At 40.3% G+C, this 27,048-nt stretch overlaps 1 protein-coding gene across 1 annotated transcript in view; it reads right to left on the reverse strand.

Moving 5' to 3' along the window:
• The window catches only part of ABCB7 (ATP binding cassette subfamily B member 7), a 173,803-nt gene that overhangs the window by 36,676 nt on the left and 110,079 nt on the right, over positions 1 to 27,048 (reverse strand). The gene's annotated exons all lie outside the window — the stretch shown is intronic.

The raw sequence follows: 27,048 nt of genomic DNA on the forward strand, positions 1-27,048 counted from the left end.
TATTAACCATTTCAAGTATTGGAATGATTTTCCCAGTTTATGAAGATAAAATCTTTGGCATTAGAAGAGCTGTCATTTCAGGATTCCTACCTCACACTGACCGCCATGTTAACGTTAATTTATAACCTATGTGCATTAATTAGTCAATTGCTCCTGCCTGATCATAAAATCATCCCTGATCATTCACTGAAAAAAGATCTCTCCATTATCTGATATCCTACAGAGCTCATGGCACTTGTGGCAAACTGCCTTATAGTTATTTGTGTATACATTTTTCTTTCCTACTACATCCTTGATGGTCTGTATCATATTTCTCTTTCTGCCCTACCCATGTTGAACACAATGCTTCGTATATAAAGGGTATTTAATACATGCATATAAAATTATTCATTCCCCAAAATAATGGTAAAACTGAAATTATATAGCAAAGAGGATCTCAAAAGCAAATAAATTACTATCATGTGTGGCTGATTCACCATTGGAAGACCAAATAACAGTGATAGACCTACTTGCCCCATAAAGATTCCTTTGCTCCAACACATACAAAATAAAACCACTAAATAACAAACTAACTTTCAAAACTAACCTATTTCCCCACAAGAATATCCCACAATATATGAAAATTAGGAATATAATGTTTTCATATATTAAGGGCAAACATTCAACCACTCAAATTTCTATGCAAAGTTATAGTATCAAAAACAACAACCTTCATTTAGAAACATGAAGTTTATTAAACTGCCTAAGTTTCATTTGAAGAAATTAAATTCATATACATTAATAACATGTGAAAACAACTGTATAAGGGTTGACGAAAACAATGAAAACCCAGATCTTGTTAATATTTTATTATTATGTCTTTCATTTTTGTTAAACATAAAGAATTTTTTATCAACAAGCCTGAATTTACCTACAACTGTCAGGAGCTATGTAAATCAAGATTGCAAACTAAGGTACACAAGTGTCTTAGCAACCAAGCAATATCATTAAAATACACAGCAGATATTGGGGTACTTTTAAGAATGTAACACTATGGGATCAATTGCTTAAAACTTTCAAGATTTCTAACTTCCAAAATATAATCTAATGGGATAGCAGGTTACTTCTCAATTGTGATTTCCATATAACCATATAACCTCAGGCTCTTGCTTTTGCTTATAATGGTCTCCCACCTGATTTACCTCTCCAGACCTCTCCATTCTTCAAAACCTACTTTGAATCCCATTCCTATCATAATGCCTTCTCTGACAACCACAGCCTACTTGGCACTTACCATTTTCCAACTCCTCTTTTTTGTAGATTATACCTCAATATTTATCATTTTTAGTATATATTTATCATCCACTTTGTCTATAGGTGCATGAATATACTACCATCTCAACCTCAATGACTTTTTGTAGCAAAAAAATCCCCACACAAAACATTTTGTGAACAACAGCTATGTGAGTTGGATATGGTGTTAGGCACCTTTCACAAATAGTTGAATGAGAGCTGAATGAAAACAATTCTATGAAATGGGTATTATGCCTACAATTGAGAAAATGCAGATCTGGTAAGCAGCAGAACTGGGATTAAAATCCAGGTCTGACTTGAAATTCTATTATACCATAGCCATATTAGCAGCATATAAGGTAGAAACCATACTTTACTACTTTTGTACCCTAAAATGGATGCTCTCAAACAGCTATAGTTGTAAAATATGGTATAAGTAATTTGGATAAATTTGAGCAGATTCAGGTTTTCCACATCCCCTCATTTGCATTTCAATATACTTGAGTGAGAAATAAAGTGATAATTACAGCTAGCAGATAATTCTCATAACTCACAGCCTTACTATGTTGTGCTGTTAACTAGACTATAGAACTCAGTTTTCCCATTTTAAAATGTGTATTCATGTATGTGTGTGTGGTTTGAATCATGTATATGGTTCTATGCAATGTTATCTCAGGTTCAGATCTATGTACACAATCAAGATGCAGAACTATCCCATCACCACAAAAGAACTCCCTTGTATTACCTCTTTTATATTCACTCCCATTTCACCTTGCCTCAATCCAGTCCCTGTCTTCTGGGAATCACCAATCTGTTCATAATCTCTATAGTTCAGTGATTTTGAGAATATTATATACATGAAATCATAATAGTATGTAACCTTTTGAGATTGGCTTTTCACTCAGCATAATATCCTTGAGGTTCACTGAGGATGATGCATGTATCAAGAACTTATCATCTATACTAATAAAAGAGTAATATGCTAATAAGGGCAGACGTCCATCCAGACAAAGCCCCGGCAGCTGCGAGCCCCAGTGGCTGTGAAGCCTGGGGCTCAGGCAGCCGTGAGCCCCGTGGCTGTGAGGCCCAGGGCTCAGGCAGCCGTGGGCTCAGGCAGCCGTGAGCCCTGGTGGCTGCGAGGCCCAGAGCTCAGGCAGCTTTGGGCTCACACAGCTATGGGCTCAGGCAGCCGTGAACCCTGGTGGCTGAGAGGCCCAAGGCTCAGGCAGCCGTGAGCCCTGGTGGCTGCAACGCCCAGGGCTCAGGCAGCCATGAGCCCTGGCGGCTGTGAGGCCTGGGGCTCAGGCTTCACAGCCGCCACGACCGGCAGTGGCAGCAGCAGCGGGGTGATGGGGGTGGCACCTTCCCCTGATCAGCCTGGTGCCTCCCACAGAGGGATATCCCCTGAGGGCTCCCGGACTGTGAGAGCGGGCAGGCCGGGCTGAGGGACCCACCCCCAGTGCATGAATTTTCATGCATCGGGCCTCTAGTCCTATATAACAAAACCCTAATATGCAAATCGACCGAACAGTGGAACAACCAGTCGCTATGATGAGCACTGACTACCAGGGGGAACGCCACTCAGCCAGAAGCCGGGCTCACGGCTGGCGAGCGCAGCGGCCATGGCAGGAGCCTCTCCCACCTCTGCTGCAGGCGGGCAGTAAGGAGTAAGGGGTCCTGGACTGTGAGAGCCCCAGACTGTTAGAGGGATGTCTGACTGCTGGGGGGATCGGGCTTAAGCCAGCAGGTGGACATCTCCTGAGGGGTCCTGGACTGTGAGAGGGCACAGGATGGGCTGAGAGACCTCCCCCCACTGCATGAATTTTGTATTGGGGCCTCTAGTATAACAACATATTTCAGCGATTCACCCCTGAAGAACATTTTGGTTTTTTCTAGTTTGGCACTATTACAAATAGTGGTGTTATGAACATTTTCATACATGTGGTCATAAGTTTTCATATCTTTAGGATAAATGCTCAAGAGTAAAACTGCTAAGTAGTATGGTAAGTCTACACTGACTTTTTAAGAACATGCCATACTGTTTCAGAGTGGCTGTACCATTTTACATTCCCACAGTAAAGTATGAATGATGCAGTTCATCCACATCCTCATCAACATTTGGTATCATCACTTTTTAAAAATTTGAAAACATTTTAATAGGTATAGAATTATATCTCATTGTAGTTTTAATTTGTGTTTCCCTAATGGCAAAGAGGTTGAATATCTTTTCATGTGTTTATTTGCCATCATTTATCCTCTTTGGTGACATATTTGTTCATATTTTATAACTGGACTGTTTTGTGTTTTTTTTTTTACTGTTGAGTTTCAAGAGTTCTTTATGTATATTCTAGACATAGACCACTCTATAGCTTGTCTTTCATCCTATACGAAGAACCTGAACTCCTACACCACCTAGCAGTCATAAGCAGTCCCTTTCCCTAGGAATGAATGGAGGCTGAGGTGAGAACCTGGACTTTCATCTCCACCTGCAGTAATGGGGCAGCAGCCCATTCCTATTTGGAACACTGTCACAGGAGGCTTGCTAAACAGCTTTAAATAAAATCCATAATCTCATAATAGTACCCAAAATAAACAGGTTTCAATAAAAAAATCATTCATCACACCAAAGACTACTAAGATATCAACTTGAATGAGAAAACAATAAAGGAACACAAATGTCAGAACTATCTCACAAGGATTTCAGAGTAGCCACTATAAAAGTGTTTCAAGGATCATTTATGAGCATGCTTGAAACAACAAAAAATAGAATGTCTCAGCAAATAAAGAACATAAACAAAATACAAATAAAAAATTAGAAACTGAAATTTAAAAAGAAACCTGAATGGATGGGCTTCATGGCATAATGGAGAGGACGAAGGAAAGACTGATTAAGATGCTTCTGGCTGTAAGATGGAGGAAGGGGCCACAAGTCAAGGAATGCAGGTGATCTCTGGGAGCTGGAGAAGGCAAAGAAATAGATCTGCCCCCAAGAGCCTCTGGAGAGAGCACAGTCCTGCCAAATGCCATTATTTTGATCCAGTGAAACCTAATTTTGTACTTATGACCTTCAGAGATGTAAAATAATAAATTTGTGTTGTTTTAAACTATTAAGTTTGTGATAAGTTGTTATAGCAGCAATAAGTAACAAAGGAAATTTAATGGGAAAGAGGATAGAAACAACTGGAAAAAAACAATGAACCTTCATATAAACGGGATACAAGAATTAACTTAAAATGAATCACAGATCTAAATGTAAAAGGTAAAAATAGAACTTTTAGAAGAAAACACAGATCTTAATGGCCTTCAGTTAGGGAAACAGTTCTCAGACAAAACAATCAAAGCATAATCCATAAAATTTAAAAAAATGATAAACTGCAACCTATCAAAATTAAAAACTTTTGTTCTATAAGACACTATGAAGGGAATTTAAAAAAGCTATATACTTGGATGAAATAAAGACAGGTATCCTCCACTTTCTGAATGTTTGTGTTATGCCACCTTGCTTTATGAAAGACCTATATTAGTAAAGCGTGTCCCAAAATTCACGCAAGAAGTAATTTTGATAGAAAACACAGGTTTTTAATTAAAAATTGTAAATTTTTTATTGGTTCATAAAATATACAGTATAGGGTTATGTATGGAATAGCATATCGGGTAAATGGCCTCCACGGCTTTGCTGGCACATACGCACTCTTTTGTTGACATTTTCCATGACCGAAATGCGGCTGCTCAGGCAATAACAGTTAATGGTGCTCGCTATCGCGACATGATAATCCAGTTTTTTGTGTCGTGGAGGCCATTTACCCGATATGCTCTTCCATACATAACCCTATACTGTATACTTTATGAATCAATAAAAAATTTACAATTTTTAATTAAAAACCTGTGTTTTCTATCAAAATTACTTCTTGTGTGAATTTTGGGACACCCTTTTCCTGTTTTCACCAAATGAAAAAAATCCTAAGAGGATTTTCAGTTTTATGAAAAAAGCTGTTACCGTACTAATGTAGATCTTTCATAAAACCAAGTGGCATAATGAGAACTTTGGACAGCAGAGGATATTCTTCGCTTTATGCCATTTTGACTTACAAAAGGTTTCATAGGAATGCTCTACTTTGGGATAGTGAGGGAACCTGTACATAAATAACTCACAAAATTCAATGGGAAAAACAACAGCTCAACTAAAACATGGACAAAACACTTGAACAGACACTTCAAAGTGAATATATGGATGACGACTAAGCACATACCAAGATATTCAACATCATTAACATTAGGGAAATACATATTGAAACCATAGGTAGCACAGTGGGGCCTTGACTTACGAGTTATATTTGTTCTGTGATGGAGCTCGTAACTCAAATTACTCGTATGTCAAATCAATTGTGAACGAGTGAGACACGTGATGCTGGGCTGATGTTGTGGCGTTCACTGTGACGTTCACTGCGCCAACTAGCGGTGGGGTATCTGAAGCTGGCTCGTAACCCGAATTTTAGCTCGCAACTCAAAGCAAAAAATCGGCCGAGAGACGGCTCGTATCTCGAAAAACTCGTTAGTCGGGACACTCGTAAGTCAAGGCCCCACTGTACTATATACCTGACAATACCAAATGTTGGCACAGACGTGAAGCAACTGAAACTTTCATATATTGCTGGTGGGAAGACAAAAACAGTGATTTGGGAAGAGAGTTTAGTAGTTCCTTACAGTTAAAAATACATTTACCCTGCAATCTCTTCTAGGTATTTATCACAGCGAAATGAAAATTCAGGTTCACAAAAAAATGTGTAGCTGAGTGTTTATAGCAACTCTAGTTATAATTGCCAAAGGGTGGAAAGAAACCAAATATCCACCAATGGGTGAATGCATAAACAAACTCTAGTACATCCATAATATGGAATACTACTAGGCAATAAAAAAAACCTGCTAATATCTATAATAATAAAAGCACAATATGCTAATTAGACTGAACGACCTCCCAGATGAAGCTGGCGGCTGGAGGGAAGCCCAGGTCCCGGGTGCCAGAGGAAGCCGATGCCAGTAGCCAGGGAAAGGAAGGCCTACACTTGCATGAATTTCGTGCATCGGGCCTCTAGTATTCAATGATTGGGATGAACAACAAAAACAGTATGCTAAGTGACAGAAGCCAGATCAAAAGGTAAACATACTATATGAGTCTATTTATATCAGCAGTCGCCAACCGGTGGTCCGTGACCGCTGATTTATATGGTATTCTCAAAATGACAAAACTACAGTGATAGAAGATAAATTAACGGCATCCAGCAGCTAGGGGTCTAGAGAGTGTATGTCTACAAATGGGTTCCACAAAGTACACATTTGAGGTAATGGCACATTTCCATATCCTGACAGTGGTAAACCTATATAATAAAAGGCTAATATGGAAATAGACCGAATGGTGGAAAAACCGAACCGGTTGCTATGATGTGCGCTGACCACCAGAGGCATGCGAACATGGCAGGCGTCAGCAGCAGGCGGCAGAGCGTGGAACATGGTGGGCATCAGCTGTGGCAGGATGATGGAGCAGGTGAGCGGGGGTGCCAGACCAAGGCGGGGCGCCGGTCGCTGTCACTGGGGTGAGCCTCTGGTGGTTACTGAAAATTCTTTGCTCCTGCGCACCACTGTCGTGTCCAGTGCTTGTACCTGCTGCAGGCGCCAGCCCTGCTCGCACCCACTGCCGGTGCCTGGAGCTGGCCCCGATCGCTTGGCACCATCAGCGAGTACGAGCAGCGGCTGCCGGCCCTAATTGCCCCTGAGGGCTTCTCCACTTCCCCCTGCTCCTGAGGGGTGATTGGGGCAGCAGCTGCCGCTCGCACTCACTGACAGTGCCGGCCCCACTTGCACCTGCTGCTGGCGCCAGCCCCAACTGCTCTGTGCCTTCAGCGGGTGCGAGCAGGGCTGGTGCTATCAGTGCATGGGAGCGGCGGCAGCAGGAGCGGGGCTGCCAGCATACAGGGGGCTGGGGGCTACAGTGGGAGGGGCCAGGCAGGGGTGTGGAGAATAGCCCAAGACCCGCCGCTGTGCCAAATGTAGGCTCACAGCCCACAGTTCCTTTAAGGTGCACGAATTCATGCACTGGGCCCCTAGTACTTACATAAATATATACATGTGTTAAAAATCATAGAACTATGTACCAAAAATAGTTCATTTTACAGCACGTATATTAAAAATAAATTTCACAATATAAAGCCAATGTCTCAGGTCACAGCAAACCTGGCTCTCTATAGGCTGGAGAAGGCTAAAAGTGTGGTCAGAAGATAGAGTATTTCAATCAAAATGGACTCAATATGAACTCTCCTCCCCCTGTTGCTTTCTAAATGTAGAGAAACTGGCTATTTTTACTAGATTATAATCATGTGACAAAAAAGTATATTTCAGCTATAACTACAAATGTACCCATTAATTTATACACAAGAGAAATAAAGGGACTTCTTATCATAAAACATTTTTCTTTCCTAGATCAAAAGGTTAAACCACATATATAATCTACAAACCTCTGGAAGTTTAAGGGACTGGTATACCATATAAAAACTAAATTCATTTAATTTTAACACAAAATGGGACACTGATTGAAGAAAGGCATTAAGGAAAAAGTAAAATTATCATAAAGGACAGCCAAAGATATGCTGTATCTATATGATACAAAAAAGTGATGGTCAATATGGTCAGTTTACTGAGGGTCTTTTTCCAGGTTTAAATGACTTTTCTCTTCCTAGTCATTAAAGAATTATCTATTTTGTGTGAGAGATTCAATTTTTCCAGATCTTCTAATAGCTAAATTCCTCAACAATTAATCTGGATTGAGAAAGATGGTGGCGTAGATAAACGCCTGTACTCGCTGCCTCCCAAAACTACATCAAAATTACAACTAAAATACAGAACAACCATCACTCAAAACCGCTGGAAAGCTGACTGAAAGGAAGTACTACAACTAAAGAAGTGAAGAAAGCACACTGAGACTGGTAGGAGGTGTGGAGGCACGGAACGGCCTGGTCCGGCATCCACATGTGCCACTTTTTTAATTGGGAGGGGGATCGTCTCTGTGGAAGCCACACAGAGGAGAAAGGGTCCCAGCCCCACACCGGACACCCAGCCGAGGGTCCCAGAGCTGGGAAAAGAAGTCCCCATAGGCAGTAAGAATTATGGGATGTAAAAACCAATGCAGATTGGGGCTCAGTGACACAGAGGCTGCTGGAGACCCAGCTGTTCCTCTTAAAAGGCCTACACAATGAAATGAACTTACAAGGGCCTGCTTCCTCTGAGCTCCAGTGCCAGGGAGAGGCTATGGGGAACACAGACATATATGAGGAGGAACTGAATTGTATGGCATGGGGCAGGAACTCAGGGGCAGCTTTCTCCCAGACAGAGGTACTCACAGGGATCATTGTTCCTATACTGGGACCTCCTGGGTTGCAGGGCTGACTGGCAGCCATTTCTGTTTGCTCCACCCTGGTGATTCCCTAAGACCCCGACTCATCCAATTTACAATGCCACCCAAGCTATGTACAGAGGCTTTGGCATATGAATGGCCTGTCCTTGCTCAGGGTAAAATATCTCCAGCAAGCTTCAGCTGGTTCTAGGAGACCCAAACCTATCAATAAAAGCCCCAAGACCCGGCACCAGCACCAGCTTGCTTTGCTTCAAGCTGGTCCTCACCTGGGCACTTCCAAACCTGATACAAAGGGGAGGAGTCTGCAGATCTCTCTGTAGCTCCTGCTTGGAGGCCCCAGGCAGTGGCTGACTTTGCACCTTCCTGGAGACCCAAGAGCCAGTGTACCCAGTGGTCAGTGTCAGACCATACCAGGTTACAATTTTACACATCCATAAGCGACACACTCGAGGGGCATATTCAGTGAGCACCAAGGGCCCACTGAAGCAAGTACTGCTCCATAGGGGTGTCTCCTGCACAGCAGCTCTCCCACTGTAGTTGCAGTTGGTCCTCACAGCCAATTGGCCTGGAGGTCAATTCCTCCAAGTAACACCAACAGCAATCAAGTCTCAACTACAATAAGACTGTGCTCACATCCCACAAACGGGTACACCTAGAGCTCCCACTTCAGGTGACTGGGGAGGCTCAGCCACTGAGCCCTATAGAACACCTACTTCACAAGGCCACTCTACCAACTCAAGGGGACATAGCAGCTCTACCCAATACATAGAAACAAACACAGGGAAGCAGCCTAAATGTGGAAACAAAGAAACATGTCACAAATGAAAGAAATGGATGCAAGCAAACTACTGGATATAGAATTCAAAACTATGGTTATAAGGTTACTCAAGAATCTTCTAGAAACCTCCAAAAAATGGAAAAGGACCAGTCAGAAATTAATCATACACTGACTGAAATAAAGAATAGTATACAGCAGCGGTTCTCAACCTGTGGGTCACGACCCCTTTGGGGGTCGAACGACCCTTTCACAGGGGTCGCCTAAGACCATCGGAAAACACATATATAATTACATATTGTTTTTGTGATTAATCACTATGCTTTAATTATGTTCAATTTGTAACAATGAAAATACATCCTGCATATCAGATATTTACATCACGGTTCATAATAGTAGCAAAATTACAGTTACGAAGTAGCAACGAAAATAATTTTATGGTTGGGGGTCACCACAACATGAGGAACTGTATTAAAGGGTCGCGGCATTAGGAAGGTTGAGAACCACTGATATACATGAAAACAACAGTAGAGGATTCTGAGGAAGCAAAAAACACCCAACCAGAAGAGCAAAAAGAAAATAGAATCCAAAAATATGAAGATAGTGTAAGGAGCCTCTGGGACAACTTCAAGCTTACCAACATTCGCATTAAGGGGGTGCCAGAAGAAGAGAGAGAGCAAGATATTGAAAACCTATTTGAAGAAATAATGACAGAAAACTTCCCCTACCTGGTGAAAGAAATAGACTTACATGTCCAGGAAGCACAGAGGGTCCCAAACAAGAGGAACCCCAAGAGGACCACACTAAGACACATCATAATTAAAATGCCAAGGGTTAAAGACAAAGAGAGAATCTCATAAAGCAGCAAAAGAAAAGCAGTTAGTGACCTACAAAGGAATGCTCATATGACTGCCAACTGATTTCTCAACAGAAACTGCAGGCCAGAAGGGAGTGGCAAAAAATATTTAAAGTGATGGATAGCAAGGACCTACAACCAAGATTATTCTACCCAGCAAAGCTATCATTTAGAATTGAAGATCAGATAAAGAGCTTCACAGACCAGAAAAAGTTAAAGGAGTTCATCAGCACCAAACAAGTATTGTATGAAATGGTGAAGAGTATTCTTTAAGAACAGGGAGAAGAAAAAGAAAAAGATAAAAAATATGAACAAGAAAATGGCAACAAATACATACCTATCAACAATTGAACCTAAAAATAAAAATAAACGAATAAGAAATCTAATAACAGAATAAACTGGTTAATAAAATAGAATCGGAGGCATGGAAATAGAACAGATTAATGATTCTCAGGGGGAAGGGGGTGGGAAGAGATTAAACAAAAAATCTTATATGCATATATGCATTCTCTATGGACAGAGACATTAGGGTGGCGAAGGCCAGGGTTGGGCAAGAACCAGGTGGAGAGGGACAGTGGGGGAGGGGGGTAGCAGGGACATCTGTAATAATCTCAACAATAAAGATTAAAAAAATTGTACACCTGAAAAAAACATTAATTTCTTTTACAGTAGCCTCTGACAATTAAGGGATATGTAACTACTGCTGCCAAAAAGGACCTAACAGATATGTAAAGGAATAAAGAGTTTAGTTTTTTTTTACCTATCTCTACTGTCCCAAAAGGATCAGAAGAGAAAAAACATAAAGGACAAAAGAAGTAAAGGTAGATTTGATTAGCAAGGCAAAACAAGAACAACACTGGACAAAGTACTTAATTTGTAAAAACCATTCATCTCTTCCAGAAAAACAGAGATAATGGGAACATTTTCTAACTCATTCTATGAGGCCAGCATCACACTAATACCAAAACGAGACAAAGACATTACACGACAGGAAAACTATTAACCTCTATCTCTCATGAAATAAGTTTTTAAAATTCTCACCAAATCAAATCTAATAATGCATAAAAATAATTACACAACATGACCAAGTGGATTTCATTTTAGGCATGCATGGCTGGTTTAACATTTGAAAATCAATTAGTAATGCGCTGCATAACATTTCAGTCAACGATGGATAGCACATATGACAATGGTCCTGTAACATTATAATTGAGCTGAAAAATTCCTACTTCATAGACACATCATAACACAATAGAGCAAAGATTGCAAAATCAGCAAGGCTGTGATAGAGATGATAAACTTTAACCTAGTCTGTGGATGATGGCATTGAGGAACTCCTAGAGGTGCCGATAAGGAGTTGTAGGAATAGGAACAGGAATGCAGAGCTGAAGAAGAGGCAAGAGAAAAGGAAACCAGAGAAGGAATAGAAGGGCCCCCCAAGAAAATTTACAATGAAGGGTTTGGCAACATGCTCCTTAAAAAGTTTGAAAATACGGAACCCGATTATGAAAGGTTTTCATCAAAACAGAGGAATGTTCATGGTGCATTATCTGTTTACAAGTAAATCTATGATGAAAAAAGAAATAAATCAAGCAAACCACTATGGATATATTCCTGAAGAGTGACACCTCCTCTAAATGAGCCTCAGGGAGTTCCATCAGGAGGTGTTCCAGAAGGCACCATTAGCATAGAAGATGACAGTTCCATGTGTGTTACTGCCCCCGAAGACCTTCCAGTGAGATAAGATGTGGAAGTAGAAGACAGTGATACTGATGACACTGATCCCATGTCAGCCTAAGCTAATGTGTGTGCTTATGTCTTTTTATCAAAAAAGTAAATATAAAACTTATAGAATAAAGATATAAAGAAAATATTTTTGTATAGCTATACTATGTGTCTGTTTAAATTAAATTTATTGGGGTAAAATTGGTAAATAATATTACATAAATTTCAGGTAGGTAACTTTATAATACAACATCTGTGAACTATTTTGAGTTCACTACCTAAAGCCTAGTCTTCTGTCACCATATATCTGAGCCCTTTTATATTTTTCCTCCTCTACCCCTATTCCCCTTTCCCTCTGGTAAACACCATTCTGTTGTATCTTTGAGTTTGCTTTTTGTTGCTTTATTGTTTTAAATCTCACATATGAGTGAAATCATACTGTTCTTGTACTTTTCTATCAGATAAATTTCACTTAGCATAACACTCTCAAGATCCATCTATGTTGTCGCAAAAGGCAATATTTCATCTTGATGGCTGAGATGTATTCCACTGTATAGTATGTACCACATCTTCTTAATACAATAATCAGTAGAAGGACATTTAGGCTGTTTTCATGTTTTGGCTATTGTGAATAATGCTGAAATGAACATATAAGTGCAAATATCTTTGTTTTTTTTTGTTTTTTTTTATTTAACAGCTTTATTGATATACATATGACATACTGCTCATATTTAAAGTGTACAGTTTGGTATGTTTGGACATATATATCCACCTGTGAAACCATCACCTGTCAAACTAATATACATACCCAAGACCCAAAGATTTCTGTGTTCTTTTGTGATCTCTCCTTTTCTTCCCATCCCACCTCTCCCTCTCCCTCCAGCCCCCAAGCCCCACCGATCTGCTTTCTGCCACTATACATTAAGCAAATATCTTTGTGAATTAGTGTTTTCAAATTTTTGGGGTAGACGCTCAGAAAAGGGAATTCTGAATTTTTTCAGAAACCTCCATACTATTTTCCATAGTGGCGGAACCAATTTACATTCATACTGGAGGTGTGTGAGAGATCCCTTTTATCCACACCCTCTCTAACACTTATTATTTCTAATAGGCATGAGGTTGTATTTCATTGTGGTTTTGATTTGCATGTCCCTTATGATGAGCATCTTTTCATATAGCTGTTAGTCACCTGTAGGTCTTCAATGGAAGAGTTCTAAACATTTTTAATCAGATTTTTTTGTTGTTGTTGAGATGTATGAGTTCTTTATATATCTACTTATCGGAAGTATTGTTTGCAGATACCTTTTCTCTAACTTGGTTGGTTGTTTTTTGTTGTTGTTTTGTTTTGTTGATGGTTTCTTTAGCTGTGCAGAAGCATTTTACTTTAATGTATTCATTTATTTATTTTTGCTTTTACTTTCCTTGCTTTTGGAGTCAACTTCACAAAAATCCCTATTAGACCAAGATCCATAAGTTTAGTGCTTATTTTTCCTTCTAAGTATTTTATTGTTTGAGGTCTGATTTCCAAGTCTTTATTTTCCGTTATATTTCTGTATGGTGTCAGTTAGCAGTCTATTTTCATTCCTTCACATGTGGCTTTCCAGTTTTCCCAGAACCATTTATTGAAGATGTTCCTTTCTACATTGTATATTTTTAGCTCCTTTGATGAAAATTAGTTGCCCATATATGTGTGGGTTTATTTCGGAGCTCTCAATACTGTTCCATTGGTCTATGTATCTGTTTTTTTCTGCCAATATCATACTGTTTGGAGTAAGTAGCTCTGTAGTATTGTCTGAAGTCAAGGAGTGTGATACCTTGTTCACCTTTGTTTTTATTTTCATCAGGATTGCTTTGGCTATTCAGTATATTTTGTGGTTCCATAGAAATTTGGGGAAATTTTGTACCATTTCTGACAAAATGCCATCGGGATTTTGATGGGAATAGCATTAAATCTGTACATTGCTTTAAGTAATATGGCCATTTATACAATGTTAATTATTCTGATCCATGAATAATTCCATTTATTTGTGTTTTCAACAGTGTCTTGTACTTTCTAGTATACACGTCTTCCACTTCTACTGTTGTTTATTTCTTTTTGTTGAAAATTGTAAATGGAATTTATCTTTCTAATATACAGAAACAGAACACATTTTTGTAGATTGATGTCTTTTATTTTTTCTTTTATTGTATGATTGCTCTGACTAGAACTTTCAATACTATGTTGAATAATAGTAGTAAGAGTGGGCAAGCTGTTTTGTTCCTGATATTAGAGGAAAAGCTTTCAGTTTATCACCATGGAGTATAACACTGGCTGATTATTTATCATATGTGGCCTTTACTAGGTTGAGGTACTTTCTTTCTACATACACTTTGCCATGTGTTTTAATAAAAAATGGATACTGTTTCTTGCCAAATAATTTTTCTACATCTATTGATATATGATTTTTATCTCTTATTTTGTTAAAGTTGGGTATCACACTGATTGATTTGTGAATGATGAACGGAACCTGTGCTCTTGAAATAAACCCCATTGATCATGACATATAATCCTTTTAATATAGTGTTGTGAGTGAGATTTGTGGGGTAGAGAAAATGGCGGCCGAATAGGCAGACCTGTCGTGCACCTCATCCCGGGCCAAACTGGAAAAGCAACTAAATCAGAAAACATCCACCCAGAATTAACAAATTAGACAAAGCTGAGGAGACAATTTACAACAAGGAAGGGCAGAGGACGCATGGAGAACAGTAGGAATGGGGATCTGGGCTGGAGAGGGACAGTCAGCCAGCAGGCTGAGATGGTGAGGAGGAAGCTGCGTTGCACCAAAGCCAGGTCCCTTGGCAACAGGCATAACATCCAACTGTGGAAAGGAAAAGCCACATGCCTGCTTTGGCCAGGGAATCTGGACCTAAGACCACTGCAGCAAAAAGGCGGCACCACGAAAGGCTGCTGGCGGAACACAGGTTAGGGGGAGAGAAACCCACCGTATCATGGTTGTTTTGTCTTTGCTTCTATTCACTAAACCCAGAACATAGGACTTTTCAATTGCAAACACTCATCGGAGGCTTTGACACAAAGAGAGAGGCACAAACTTCAGGTGCCTGAGGAGAGGCTGGGGGGTAAGCAGGGCAGGGATATGTGGCCAGGAGTCCGGTATTGGGACATTCTTAAGCTTCCAAACCTAAGCGGCCATTTCTCCCTTGAAGAGCCAGCCCCTCAGAGTAGCCTCAAGGCAGGTAATACAGACTGCCACACCCTGCCAGCTTTTTGAACTACACAAAGGAAACAAAGGCAGAGGCCAAATTTAAAGGTCTGCATAGGCCCAAAGAGCCCTCAGTGACTGAATTGGAAGAGGGGCCATCTGCCCCATTATTCTGGGAACCAGACTGACAAAAACTCCAAGTTGCTAGCCAACCCCATTGGTCTCCATACAACAATCTCTGACTAACCAGGGCCAGAGTAATGTTTTGAGTCACTCGTGGAGAAGTAAGTAGCTCTGGGTCAGGAAAAAACACCCATCTTACTCCATGAAAGTGAAACAGCGCCAACCCCACCTAAAGCCCTGTCAGAAACAGACGCTTGAGTGATTAAGACTGACAGCTGGCAAACAGGGCAGATTGGCCCCACCTGCTTGCAGCCAAAGCCTGTGGAGACAGACCCAAGCAGAGGACCTGTAGATCACTTGGAGATTCAAGCAGGGTGCTAAATGCTGAAAGACAGTGCCTGACAGTGGCCAGCACCTAAGTACCTAACAGGAAGCCCAGAATTAGCAGACAGAAGAGTGGGGTACTAAACCAGCTCCCATTGGTCATTGAAATTTCGATGAAGTGAACACTTCACTTTTTTATTTTTAAACTAGAGGCCCAGTGCACAAAATTTGTGCAGGGGTTGTGGGGGTACCCTCAGCCCAGCCTGTACCCTCTCCAATCCGGGACCCCTTGGGGGATGTCCCTGTGGGATCTGGCCTAAACCAGCAGTCGGACATCCCTCTAGCAATCCAGGATTACTGGCTCCTAACCGCTCACCTGCCTGCCTGCCTGATCGCCCCTAACCACTCTGCCTGCCTGCCTGTTTGCCCCTAACCACTCTTCCCTGCTGGCCTGATGGCCCCTAACTGCCTCTGCCTAAGCCCCCACCATGGTGGCTTTGTCCAAAAGGATGTCGGAAGGACGTCTGAAGGATGTCTGGTCTAATTAGCATATTACAATTTTATTAGTATAGATTTCTATTAAAATTTTTTTAATTATTTTTTTTCATTGTATCTTATTTTATTTTTCCTTTTTTTGCACCATATTGTTCCTCACTTCTCTGTCTTTCCTCCAGTTTTTATTTAGGTTTTCTATTTCCTTCTTTTCCCCCCCTTTTTAAAAGTGGATATTCTTTATCTGCTTTATTGATGTGTTATTATTCTAGACCAGTGATGGTGAACCTATGACACGCGTGTCAGAGGTGACATGCAAACTCATTTTTTTGGTTGATTTTTCTTTGTTAAATGGCATTTAAATATATAAAATAAATATCAAAAATATGTCTTTGTTTTACTATGGTTGCAAATATCAAAAAATTTCTATATGTGACATGGCACCAGAGTTAAGTTAGGGTTTTCAAAATGCTGATACACTGAGCTCAGAAGGTTCGCCATCACTGTTCTAGACACTGTTGATTTAGTCATATATCTAACTAAGGCCCGGTGCACGAAATTCGTCCACACGGGGTGGGGGGAGGTCCTTAGCCCAGCCTGTGCCCTCTTGCAGTCCAGGAGCCCTCGGTGGATGTCCAACTGATGGCTTAGGCCTGCTCCCCATGGGAGAGGCTCCTGCCACCACTGCTGCACTTGCCAGCAGTGAGCCTGGCTCAGGGCTTCTGGCTGAGCGACGTTCCCCCTGTGGGAGCGCACTGCCCACCAGGGGCAGCTCCTGCATTGAGCATCTGCCCCCTGGTGGTCAGTGCATTCATAGCGATCGGTCGTTCTGCTGCTTGGTCAATTTGCATATTAGCCTTTTATTATTTAGGATTACATATTACTTTAACGTCTCATTTCCCAATATATGACAGTCACTTTTTAACACTTGGAGTGCGGGAAACGAGTTAAGTCGGCTCGCGTGAATTGTGCATACTCCGCGGGAGCCGTCTTTAACTCGGTTCATATAGATTTGCGGTGGAGTGCGGGAAACGTGTAAACTCGGGCCGATTGTAACTGCGTATTACCAAATATTTGTTTGTAATCCACCCTTTTGGTGGATGGAACAAAACCAAAAGACAGAGCCATCTTATATTTTGGCGGGAAATTCACCCGCACTCCAAGTGTTAAAGTATGTTTACGCTGCCTGGCTGGTGTTTCTCAGTGGTTGAGCATCAACCTATGAACCAAGAAGTCACAGTTCGATTCCTGGTCAGGGCACATGCCCGAGTTGCAGGCTAGATCCCCAGTGTGGGGTATGCAGGAGGAAGCCGATCAATGATTCTCTCTCATCATTGATGTTTCTATCTTCCTCTCCCTCTCCCTTCCTCTCTAAAATTAACAATAAAAACATATTAAAGTATGTTTAGGCTAAAAATTTAGTCTTTTGGTATTACCCAAACAATTTAAATATTTGTAGAAAAAGTAAAAACCTACTTTTTCAATAGTTTATCAGTATTACTACTGCGCCCATAAACTATGAGAATAACAAAAGACCTACTCTTTTACTTCCTCTTAAATTCCAACTATTGAATCATAAATGGTACTCCATTTGAGATGATATTTTATACAGAATATCTGGTGAATTATATTGAATTGTTAGTATGATTTCTTCAGAGTTTTTTTTTTTTTTTTTTAAATTAGTGAAGCAAGAATTTTAATGATTTCAAAAACAGTCTTGTATGTAATAACACTGAAATTTATAAAACATTTTCACATTTCAATAAAGGATTTCGCAGAGGATGAGGCAGGGCTCATATGGTTTAAGTGGCAGGATCTGAATTTGCTGTTCTGTTTGCCACCCATTATTGATAAAACTCAGTCAATCCAAGTCTTCTTGACTTGATAGATTTATAAAAGCTTGTGTACTGAGTTCATTTGTGGCATGTAGACTCTTGACTCTAACGGTGACAAAAGTATTTGCAATGGAAATGCAATATTAAATTTTTTTCAGATGTATTTTCATCTATTGTAAGTCTTGATATTATGGGAGCTTCACACTTATTGGAATGATGGGCTCAATAGACCAAAGAAAGGAGCTTTATAAAATATGAGTGATCTATCAAGGATCTGGTCTGGAGAACTCAAATCATTCAGTTTCTTTGGAAGTGTTCAGAAGATTCCTGTTCTGTCTCTGTAGGCTGAGTCAAGGGTCTTACTGCCCTTGGGTAGAAGGAAGACATGATGTAGAGAGAAATAAGCAAAATTTGCCCTTCCAATCTGGGAGGGTTATGGAAATAAGGAAAAAGTCAGATGTCAGAGTCCGTGTTTTTCTCTTCTCTTAGGGCCCAGTATGGAACAAGGAAATTTGTGTGGTTTTGTAAAGTATTATCCATATTGAAATGGGCAAGCCAAAGAAGCTTTTGCTCCTTGAACCAGTGTGGTAAAGACTGAAGCCTACAGGAAAATTATAGTATGGTCTTGGTATTATGGATAGCATGGCATACGAGTAAATAAAGTGGTATTAGGAGCCAGGGTTGAAAATTCTGCACCCTCTGGTCCTGTACATCAAGGGCTTTAGTCTTCAGAGTTTTTAATCAGGATAAATCCTCTTTCATTTTTCAGGGTTACTGAGCTGTAGAATTAGATCTTGATGTCACTATTTATCTTCAGATGGTAATATGACATAACGGAGACTAGCATGGACTCTGAAAGTTGAGGAACCCAAGCTCAAATAATAAGCGACTTGCAGTGCTAGAAAACACTTATATTTGAAGGGGGGGGACCAAGATGGCGGCATAGGTAAACACCGGAGATTGCTGCCGCAAACAACCACTTCAAAAATACAACTAAAAAACGGAACGGACATCACCCAGAACCACAGGAAGGCTGGCTGAGGAGAGACTCTTCAACTAGAAGGAAAGAGAACAGCATACCGAGGCTCAGAGGAGGCGCAGTGTGGAAAATACAAAGGTACCGAGGTGCGCGCGCAAAGCGGGCTGGTGGCTGAGGGCGCGGTTGTCGTTTTCAATCGGAAGGGAGTCTCGGACTCGGCTCCAGATCCGGGCGAGTCTCTAGGGACTCAGACTCAAACGGGAGAGGCGGGATTGTCTGGCATCAGTTAAAACGTGAGGACAGCTTTCTCTCCGAGGTTTGCAGTGTTTGCTGGGGTTCTAAGAAGCAGAGCCTCTGGGAACGGGACTGAGAGCAGCCATAACTGCTCCCTCCGCCTGCCCTGTTGATCCCATGCGACCCGCCCCGCCCAAGCCCTGAGCAGAGCCATTTGCCAGATAGCCTCAGGCAAGGGCTAGATTAGCACCTCCCCAGAGGACAGAAGTTTTCCCACTGCAGACACAGCTGATTCTCACAGCCAGTCGGCCTGGAGGTCAAATCCCTCTAGTATTAACTACAACAATCAAGGCTTAACTACAACAAGACTGCGCACAAAGACCACTAGGGTGTGCACCAAGAAAGCGTAAAAAATGTGGAGACAAAGAAACAGGACAAAACTATCAAGGGAGGATATTGAGTTCAGAACCACACTTTTAAGGTCTCTCAAGAACTGTCTAGAAGCCGCCGATAAACTTATTGAGATCTACAAGAAATCTAATGAGACCCTCGATGCTGTGATAAAGAACCAACTAGAAATTAAGCATACACTGACTGAAATAAAGAATATTATACAGACACCCAATAGCAGACCAGAGGAGCGCAAGAATCAAGTCAAAGATTTGAAATGTGAAGAAGCAAAAAACACCCAACTGGAAAAGCAAAATGAAAAAAGAATCCGAAAATACGAAGATACTGTAAGGAACCTCTGGGACAGCTTCAAGCGTACAAATATCAGAATTGTAGGGGTACCAGAAGATGAGAGACAGCAAGATATTGAAAACCTATTTGAAGAAATAATGGCAGAAAACTTCCCCCACCTGGTGAAAGAAATGGACTTACAGGTCCAAGAAGCGCAGAGAACCCCAAACAAAAGGAATCCAAAGAGGACCACACCAAAACACATCATAATTAAAATGCCAAGAGCAAAAGACAAAGAGAGAATCTTAAAAGCAGCAAGAGAAAGAGACTCAATTACCTACAAGGGAATACCCATACTAGTCAGCTGATTTCTCAACAGAAACTTTGCAGGCCAGAAGGGAATGGCAAGAAATATTCAAAGTGCTGAATACCAAGAACCTACAACCAAGAGTACTTTATCCAGCAAAGCTATCATTCAGAATTGAAGGTCAGATAAAGAGCTTCACAGATAAGGAAAAGCTAAAGGAGTTCATCACCACTAAACCAGTATTATACGAAATGCTGAAAGGTATCCTTTAAGAAGAGGAAGAAGAAAAAGGTAAAGATACAAATTATGAACAACAAACATGCATCTATCAACAAGTGAATCTAAGAATCAAGTGAATAAATAACCTGATGTACAGAATGAACTGGCGATTATAATGAACCAGGGACATAGAAAGGGAATGGACTGACTATTCTTGGGGGGGAAAGGGGAGTGGGAGATGCGGGAAGAGACTGGACAAAAATCGTGCACCTATGGATGAGGACAGTGGGTGGGGAATGAGGGTGGAGGGTGGGGCGGGAACTGGGAGGAGGGGAGTTATGGGGGGGGAGGAAGGAGGAACAAATGTAATCTGAACAATAAAGATTTAATTAAAAAAAATTAAAAAATAAAGTATTATAAGCTATTAACCAGAAAAAAAACACTTATATTTAACTTCACCTGTGCATGAAACATAAATGTAGAGATCAAACTTGTTTACATATGTAACACCCAGTATAAGATGTAGAATCTTTTTCAAGATTTTAGAAGTTTCTTTCATCCCCCTTTCTGACTATTACCCTCAGAATTTCTTAATTTTCTGACCTTTATAATCATTGATAGTACCATCAGTTCATGAAATTCATATTAGTGGATTTATATGATGTATTCTCATTTGTGTCTCACTTCTTTTGCTCAACATAATATCTATGAAATTAACCCATACTGTTCTTCATATCAGGATTTTATTCTTTTTTTGTAGGTATGTAGTATTCTAGTATTTGAATTTACTACCATCCTTCCATTTTCCTGTAGGCAGATTTGTAAGTTGTTTCTATTTTAAAAATATTATGAATAAAGATACGCTAAACATCCTTTCACATATGATTTTGAGGACCTATATGCTCATGTCTTTTGGATATATAAAAGCAGTAAATTTAATGACTCACGCTGTAGGCATATGTTTAGATTTAGTAGATACAGTTTTGCATCCTTTTATCCAAGTTATACAACCACCTACAGTGAATGAGAGTTCCAGATCCTGCAGACACTTGCCAATAATTAACATTATAAACCTATTTAATTTTAGCTATCCTGGTAAGTAAGTAATGGAGGAATAAATTTGAGTTTACCTGGAGAGATGATATTGAATGTATTTCATATATATTTTGAGATCTGGATATTATTCATTATCAATTCTTGTTTACATTTGTGTTTTCTCTTTCCTGAGGTGCCTTGATTTTCCTCATATTGCTAAAGGATATTTTCATTGGAAATAGGACTCTATTGACAGTTCTTTTATTTTTAGACTTTATGGTTTCTATTGGAAAACCTATTGTCATGAGAATTACTTTTTCCTTATAGATAAAGTGTTATTTGTCATTCAGAACTTTCAAAATGTTTTTCTTTGTTTTTATTTTTCAGAAGTTTGACTATGATGTGGGTGTTGCTATCTTTGGGTTTCTCTCATTTTGTATTTCCTCACCTTCTTAAAATTGAGGATTTCTGTCTTTTGACCAATTGGAAGAGTTTTCAGCCATTATTTCTTCAAGTAGTCTTTCAGCTTCACCTCCTTTCATTTCTTCCTGGACTCCAAATGTTACAGTTTTATTTATTTATTTTTGTTGTTGTTGTTATGATTCCACTGGTTCTTGTGGTTCTGATCTTTTTCTGTTGTTGTTTTCAAACCCATGTTCTCCTTATTCTCATTGGATATTTTTATTGTTATATTTTCTAGTTCCCTGTTTCCTCTGTTCCATCCATTCTGCTTTGAGCCTATTCACTGAGTTATTTCAGTTATTATATTCTTCTGTACTATAATTTTCATTTGGTTCTTCTTTATAGCTTCATTTTCTTTGCTGAGACTTTCTATTTACTTGCCATAACTTTTTTCCCCCATTTAAGCGACTTTCAGTGATTTAAGGATGTTCAAAATCACTCATGTAAAGATTATTTTGATGGCTGCTTTAAACTTATTATCAAATAACTCTATCATCTCTACTATCTCAGTGTTAGTATCTATTATCTTTTTTATTCAGTTTTAGATCCTTCTGCTTCTTTGTATGAATAATTTGATAATTGAAACCTAGAAACTTTGAGCATTATGAAACTCTGGATCTTTTTCAACCCTGTGTTATCTGGCTTTGCTTTGATACTGCTCTGGTAAGGGAAGGGTGAGATGCCACCTCATTATTTCAAGAAGAGAGTATAAGTCCAGGTTCCCCACTTGGCCCAAGGTTTGTAGGTGTGTGTGTCGAGGGAGGGGGATGGGTATTCATTATTGTTATGAGATGGTGGGAGTTCTGGCTCCCTGCTGTTCTTCTGCCAATATCTCCCCATGTGGAGGGATAGGTCTGCCTTGTTTCTGTTTCTTACAGCTTCCACTTACATGACCCAGGAGTGACTCCCACCTAGACTGACTCCCACCCAGGACTGGCTCCCACCCAGAACTGGCTCCCGCCCAGGACTGGCTCCCACTCGGAACTGAATCCTGCCCGGAACTGACTCGCAGCGGGACCGGGACTGACTCCCGCCAGGACTGACTCCAGACTGACTCCAACCCCGGACTGTCTCCGCCCTGGACTGACTCACGCCCGGCATAGTCGACCTGCAACCATGGCAACACAGCACTGACTTCCGGTCTGGTTGAGCCTTAGGTCATAATGGTAGTTACACCCTGGCTCTTTATTATATAGGATTTCCTCTTCACTGCTACTATTCCATTTACACATCTCTTTCCTTTCTCTTCTCTATTCAATTTTTTTCTCTCTTTTTTTCTTCTAATTTTTTAAAAATTGTTTCACTTCCTAAATTTAGGCCTTTCTGCTCTCTCCTCTATTCTCCTTTTCAAAAATGAAATGTCTTTGTATTTTTTCTTCATTTCTCATTTCTTTTCTCCTTCCTCTATTCTAAAACATAGTCTTTCCCCTATTTGTACAATTCCTCAACCTTATTTTCTCTATTTAATCTCTGCATCTACAGACCCTGCCCCACTTTTTTCTGGGTGTTTTTTGTTGGTGCTTGTTGGTTTATTTGTTTGTTTTGTTGTGTTTTATCCCTACAGTCTTTCTTTTTTTTCTCGCTATCATTCTTTTTTTTAAAATATATTTTATTGATTTTTTACAGAGAGGAAGGGAGAGAGAGTTAGAAACATCGATGAGAGAGAAACATCGATTCAGCTGCCTCCTGCACACTCCCTACTGGGGATGTGCCTGCAACCAAGGCACATGCCCTTGACCAGAATCGAACCTGGGACCTTTCAGTCCGCAGGCCGATGCTCTATCCACTGAGCCAAACCAAACCGGTTAGGGCTCTCGCTATCATTCTTTTTCTCCTTTCTCCTTCCTAATTCTCTTTTCTCCAGTGGTCACTTTTATTGGGGTTAACGGTGTCTTGTGTACATTTGTGTTTTGTCCTGTGTTGTGTCTTGACATGTTGTATTTTGTGCTGTTCGATCAGCACCTCCACAACAGTTGGCACGACGTGGTAGGAAGCGAGCCACATAATCAGACACCCTGAGAAAAGACTCCATCCAGGAATGAAACAATAACATTTGAACTACATCAGGAGCACCCAAATATCTCAAGTAGGGGGCCTCCCTAAAACTCCCAATCCAGGAGTAATGAGAGACTTCACCAATGGGTTCCACAAAGCATCTACTACATAAGACCAATTCAAAAAAATTTAGGTGGCATAGCAGTTTGATCTAATACATAGAAATAATTACAAAGGAATAGCAAAAATGAAGAGACAAAGAAATAATCCCCAAATGGAGAAAAGGAAGAATCACTAGAAAAGAACTAAATGATATGGGGGCAAGCAATTTTTCAGAGAAGTAATTCAGATTAATGGTTATAAGGATGCTCAAACGTCTGGATGAGAAACTCACCATGTGTAAGAATCAAGAGGAAATGAAGAATGACATAGCTGCAATAAAGAACACAATAGAAGGTATCAACAGTTGACTAGAAGAAGCTGAGGACTGAGTCAGCGATATAGAAGAAAGGATAGAAAAAACACCAAAGAGGAGCAACAACTGAAAAAAAATTTAAAAATTAGGAGGAGAGCCTAAGGGAGCTCTGGGAAAACACACACACACAAACAATATCAACATAATAAGGGTGCCAGAATGAGAGGAAGCTAAGCAACTAACAGAAAACCAGTTTGAAGAAATCAAAAACAGTCCTGGCTGGTTTGGCTCAGTGGATGGATCATCAGGGTCCCAGGTTCGATTCTGGTCAAGGGCATATGTCTAGGTTGCAGGCTTGATCCCCAGTGGTAGACATGCAGGAGGCAGCCAATCAATGATTCTCTTTCATCACTGATGTTTCTATCTCTCTTTCTCCCTCCCTTCCTCGCTGAAATCAATAAAGATATATTTTTTTAAAAAGAAATAAAAAACAATTTGAAGAAATAATGACAAAAACTTCCCTGACCTGGAGAAGAAAAAAGTCACACAAGTACAAGAAGAACAGAGTCCCAATCAAGATGAATTCGAAAAGACTGACACCAAGGCAAATTGTAATTAAATTGGCAATCATCAACAACAAAGTAAGAATCTTAAAGGCTGCCAGAGAGAAACAGAAAGTTACAAATAAGGGATCTCCCATCAGACCATCAACTGATTTCTCAACAGAAACACAACAGGCCAGAAGGGAATGGAATGAAGTATACAAAGTGATGCAAAGCAAGGGATTGAATCCAAAAATACTCTATCCAGCAAGGCTATCATTCAAAGTCAGGGTGAAATCAGGAGCTTCGCAGACAAAAAAATGCTAAGAGAGTTTATTACCATCAAGCTAGCAATGCAAGAAATGCTACAATCAAAAGACATAGGGTAGCTGAAAGGATAAAAAACATGATACACACACACACACACACACACACACACACACACACACACGCTGTCTTCAAGAGACCCACCCCAGAACAAAGGTCTCACAGACTGAAAGTGAATGGATGAAAAAATTTTTCAGGCAAATGGAAATGGAAAAAAAAAAGCTGGGATAGAAATAATTATATCTGACAAAAATGACCTCAAAGTGAAGACCATAGGAAGAGATAAGGCAGGCCACTTAATCCTATATAATAAAAGCCTAATATGTTAAGTGTCCGGTTGACCGGTTGACCAGTCGGCTGTTCAACCATTCAAAGCGTAATATCTATTGATATGCTAAGGCCACTCAACCGCTTGCTACGACATGCACTGACCACCAGGGGGCAGACAGTCGATCAGTTGACCAGTCACTATGACGTGCACTGACCACCAGGGAGCAGAGCTCCAACCAGTAGGTTAGCTTGCTGCTGGGGTCCAACCAATCTGGACTGAGCGAGACGGGCCAGACACGCACTGGAGCCCTCCCACGGTCCTTCCCTGGCTGGGCAACCTCCCGCATCCCTCAACGGCCCCTATCATGGCACCAGTGGGGTCCCTTGGCCTGGCCTGCACCCTCTTGCCACCTGGGACCTTGGGGGATGTCGGAGAGCCCGTTTGGCCTGATCCCGCAGGCCAGGCTGAGGGACCCCAATGGTGCATGAATTTGTGCACTGGGCCTTTAGTAATACTATAGGAATTGATTCAACAAGAAGATATAACTCTGGTAAACATATAGGCACCCAATACAGGAGCTCCCAAATGCATAAAAAAACTTATGGAAGATATCAAGGCAGAGATCGGCAGCAAAGCAATCATAGTAGGGGACTTTAATACACCATTGACATCACTGGATAAATCCTCTAGACAATAAATCAGCAAAGAAACACCAATTCTAAATGACTCACTAGATCAGATGGAATTAATAGACATCTTCAGAAAATTGCACCCCAAAGCTATGGAATGAATATACATCCTTCTCAAGGGCACATGGGACATTTTTAAAGATACACCATATTTTAGAACACAGATGAAGTCTCTACAAATTCAGGAAGATTGAAAGCATATCAAGCATCTTCTCAGATCACAATGCCATAATATTAGAAAACTACAAAAAAAAAAAAAACCAATCGAAAAATATTCAAACACTTGGAGGCTAAATAGCATGCTATTAAACAATGAATGGGTTTCCAAAGAGATCAAAGAGGAAATAAAAAAAATTTGGAAACAAATGAAAATGAAAACACAACAATCCAAAATCTATGGGACACAGTGAAACCAGTCCTGAGAGGGAAGTTCATAACACTACACCCCTAGCTAAAAAAATAAGAAAGGAAGAAAGGAAGGAAGGAAGGAAGGAAGGAAGGAAGGAAGGATGGAAGGAAGGAAGGAAAAAAACTGGTAGAAAGAAAGAAATAAAGAAAACAGAGAAGAGAAGAGAAGAGAAGAGAAGAGAAGAGAAGAGAAGAGAAGAGAAAAGAAAAGAAAAGAAAAGAAAAGAAAAGAAAAGAAAAGAAAAGAAAAGAAAAGAAAAACTGGTAATAACTTATCTAACCCTACAACTTATAGAACTAGAGCAGTGGTTCTCAACCTTCCTAATGCCGCAACCCTTTAATACAATTCCTCATGTTGTGGTGACCCCCAACCATAAAATTATTTTCATTGCTACTTCATAACTGTAATTTTGCTACTGTTATGAATCATAATGTAAATATCTGATATGCAGGATGTATTTTCATTGTTACAAATTG

Source organism: Myotis lucifugus, unplaced genomic scaffold, assembly GCF_000147115.1.
Source record: "Myotis lucifugus unplaced genomic scaffold, Myoluc2.0 scaffold_4, whole genome shotgun sequence".
NCBI classification, from domain to species: domain Eukaryota; kingdom Metazoa; phylum Chordata; class Mammalia; order Chiroptera; family Vespertilionidae; genus Myotis; species Myotis lucifugus.